The following is a 4534-nucleotide window of genomic DNA, read 5'->3' on the forward strand; positions in this document are numbered from 1 at the left end:
TCGTGGAGCTATGTATGCAAAAATGGAAGAGGATTCAGATGATGAACAGACTGACGAAGTGTGTGGGCAATGCTTCGTTTCGAAGACTATTGACAGGTTGCCCATGACTACCAAGGTACGTAACATTCTTGAATCTTTTAACATTCCAGTTTCTGCATATAATTCTGAGTTAGTATCTTTTGATGAAACTGTTACTTACTTTGATTCAATCATTGTGTCTGCTAGCAATGAAGCTAAAAAGTTAAGTGATCAATTACTAGAGACGAGAAAAATGTTGGATTCAAAAGTCACTAGGATTGATTACTTAGAATTGCAAGTTTCAAATATCATGGAGGATAGAGAAAAATTAGGAAAAGAAATAAACTTGTTGTTAGCTCAGAGAAATGTTTTTTGTAATTCAGCAAAAAGATTGTATGGAAAATTAACTGAGTTACATCATTCGTGTGAAATAAGTAAGGAACAACATAGAAAATTACTACCATTTTTAGCTTATGATAGAGCTAAGGTTGATAGTATTTCATATGATTGTGAAAAAGAAATTTCTGATTTCAACAAAGTTCCAGATGATAGGTTTAGATATGGAATTGCAAAAGTCGAAGATTATCTTGATGCTAATGATTTAGTAAAAATTGTAAATGAAACCTTAACTAAATCAGAACAACTTCGAATTTTGAAAAAGACTGAGAATTCTACATCTAATAGTGAAACTAATAATGCTAATATTGAAGAAAATTCTGATAATATTAGTGAAATTAGTGATTTAGAAGATGTAGATTGTTCACAGTTGTCTGTCATAAATGTTGCAAATTCATTTAAAGGGAAAGAAAAATGTGACGATTTATTAATGAAAATTGAAACTAATAAACCCTCAACTTCGAAAGTTTGTGATATGGAATATGTGGAAATACATGAGAGTCAAACGGATGATAGTGACAATGAAGAAGAAAATACAAATTCAAAGCAAAGTCAAAGGTTGAAAGAAATTGAAATTCCTCGAGTGGTTGTTGATCAAGTCTATTTGGATACACAAGAATTTGAGAAAATTCTTAGTGAAAAAGGTGCTCATTATCTTGAATCGAATACTGTTGTTTATCCAATCTTCAAATGCACTGATGATATTGTGTTCCCAAATCAAGTCTTCGTAACAACAGGTAATGTTGAAAATATAAAACCTGAATTCAAAAAGATGGTTGTGGAAGACAATATGAAAACATCAAATGAAGGATTCTTTTCAAATCAAAGTACAGTTGAAAATAATCTTACAAAGAATTCATATAAATTTCAACATCATAAACCAAAAAGAGTACGGATTGAAAAGTCAAAAGTTGAAAAGAAGGAAGTTGTCGCAACTGTAAATATGTTTTCAAAGCACGAAGATGTTAAAACTGATGTTAAAACAATTAACAAAGTGATAAAATTAAATTTAAAAGAATTTAAAGCTCAAGTTGAAAATTTTTCAAAGGAAAATAATATTTCGATACGTCAAGCAAGGAAAACAATTTTTTGGCAAACTGTTGAACCATCAAAAATGAGATCAACAAATTTTTCAAAAAGAAGAAAAGTTTTTAAAGAAAAATAAAAATCTCAAATTTTTGAAGAGAAAAGTGCTTTGTTTTCAAATAAAAATTCAAAAGTTTCAAATGAAATAAAATCTACAATACCAAGAAAAGTTTTTCAGAAAAAGGTTGGAAATCAAACTTCAAAGTTTCAAAATAAGACATCTTATCATGAATCATATCTTTCAAAACCAAAAGTTGATTATGTTCCAAATACAGCAAAATGTTATAATCCTTTGAAGAAACAAGTTGACAAAGTCTCATATGCAAAGGGAATAACAACAAAGAGAAATATTGATCATTGGTTGGAAGGAAAAGGAAAGATATACCAATCAAGTAAGTTTTCAAAAGAACAGATACATGAGGCGTATGACAAATATGCTAATCCTTCAACGAATGGCAGTTTATCATCTAAAGAGTCAAATATATCAGTTAAAGTTTGGCAGCCGGTCACAAGAGCAAAAAAGGAAAAATCACAAACTCAAGATGCGAAGGGTGAAATTAGTGAAAATTTGAATAGAATAAAAACTCATATATCTGACCCTTCGAATGAAAATGTTAGATTTATAGACAGTTTCAAAATCAAAGTATATGATTGGGTTAATGGTTGTACTTTACAATTGAATCTCAAACCTAATTTGAATGGACCCAACAAAGCTTGGGTACCTAAATTTTTCTAAATTTATTAATGATAACAAGTGGTATATTGATAGCGGTTGCTCACGTCACATGATTGGGAAGAAGGAAAACTTGCGTGATTTTCGAAGCCTAGAAAATGGAGGAGTGGTTAAGTTTGGTAATAATCACAAATGCAAAGTCAAGGGTTATGGGAAGATAACGAATGGAAATTTCACTATCAACAGAGTTGCATTTGTTGAAGGTTTGCAACACAACTTGATAAGTGTTTCACAACTTGTTGTGGGCACTGGCAATCAAGTTCTTTTTAATGAAGAAGGAAGTGTCATTTCGAATGTCAAGACTAAGGAAGTTTTACTTAAGTCAAAAAGAAAAGGTGATATGTTTACATTGGATATTGTTCCTATTGTAGGCAAACCTGCTGTGTGTCTACTTTCAAAGGCTGCTGCTGATGTTAGCTGGTTATGGCACAGGAGATTATCACATCTCAATTTTCGAAACATCAACAAACTTGTCATACAAGATCTGGTAAGAGGTTTACCCATTCTTAAATATGATAATGACAGTTTGTGTGCATCTTTCGAAGTAGGGAAACAACACAAACAAGGTCATCCAATCACAATAGATTCGAAGATTGTTGAACCCCTTGAACTCCTGCATATAGATTTATGTGGTCCTTCAACAGTTGCTACTCTTAACAAGAAAAGGTACATTTTGGTAATAGTAGATGATTTTTCAAGATTCTCGTGGGTTTATTTTCTCAGGTTAAAATCCGAAGTTCCACAAATGATGATTGATTTTATCAAAAAGATGGAAGTTTCATTGAAGAAAACAGTTCGAAAAATTAAAGTGATCATGGAACTGAATTCAAAAATCATGTCTTCGATACATTTCTAGTGGAAAAAGGAATTTCGCATAATTTTTCATCTCCTTATACACCACAACAAAATGGTGTAGTTGAGAGAAGAAATCGATCATTATGTGAAGCTGCAAGAACAATGTTGGCATTTTCGAATTTACCTCAATATCTTTGGGCTGAAGCTGTTTCAACTGCGTGTTTTACTCAAAATCGATCATTTATTCATAGACGGTTTAATGTTACTCCATATGAAATCAACAATAATCGAAAACCTAATGTCAAATTTTTCCATGTTTTTGGATGCAGGTGTTTCATAATGAATCTCAAGGATAATCTTTCGAAGTTTCAAACAAAAGCAGATGAAGGAATTTTCTTGGGATATTCACACAATTCAGTTGCTTATAGAGTGTTAAATAAGCGAACTCGCAAAGTGGAAGAAACTTTTAATTTGACATTTGATGATCATTACATTAAAAAGTCTAATCATAAATTTGTGAATTATCCTATTTTGCAAAATTCTTCAAATATAGATGATTCAATTGAAATGAATGATGTTGATTATGATTCAATTTTCGGTATTTCAGATCAGGCAATTGATGCAGAAAGAAACGCAACTGATAATCAAACATCAGAAAATTCGAAGTATAACAATGATTCAACTTCAAATTTGAATCTAAACCCAAATGCACAAGCTGATGATCCAGTGGAGGGGGAGCACTTGGATTCAAATACTTTTGTTGAGGGGGAGTGTCATAGTGAACGAGATAACATGTCAACAAATGTTAGTGTCGAAGAGGAGCAAATTCTTGAAGAAGAACCGATCAGTGAACCAGAGCAAAATATCGAAACGGAGTCAATCATCGAGGGGGAGCTCATACTAGAGAATGATCCAATTCTTGAAGAAGAACATTTTGATGATGCTGATGATTCTATTTCTATAAATGGATCAGAAACAAATGTAATGTTCGAAGATGCACTTTTGGAATTTGATCCTAATTATCCACCATTGGATAAATGGACAAGAAATCATCCAAAAGATCAAATTCTTGGTGATCCACAAGCAGGAATCATGACAAGAGCACAACTTCATGCACGAAATGAGGTACTGAACAATCATCAAGAGTTCTGCATGTTTCATGTTTTTATTTCCAAAATTGAACCAAAGACAGTTAAGATTACAATGGAACACTCTGATTGGGTTGTTGCTATGCAAGCTGAATTGTCTGAATTCGAAAGAAACAAGGTTTGGAGATTAATTCCAAAACCTGATGATGTGTCAGTTGTTGGACTTAAATGGATTTATAAAAACAAAACTAACAAAGATGGAAACATTATTCGAAATAAGGCTAGACTTGTTGTTAAAGGATATTCTCAACAAGAAGGAATTGATTACGAAGAAACATTTGCCCCTGTCGCAAGACTCGAGGCTGTTCGTATTTTTCTGGCTTTTGCAGCTCATAAAGATTTTGATGTCTATCAAATG

The sequence above is a fragment of the Lactuca serriola genome, chromosome 9 (assembly GCF_051521515.1).
Source record: "Lactuca serriola cultivar US96UC23 chromosome 9, Lser_US96UC23_V15, whole genome shotgun sequence".
NCBI classification, from domain to species: Eukaryota; Viridiplantae; Streptophyta; class Magnoliopsida; order Asterales; family Asteraceae; genus Lactuca; species Lactuca serriola.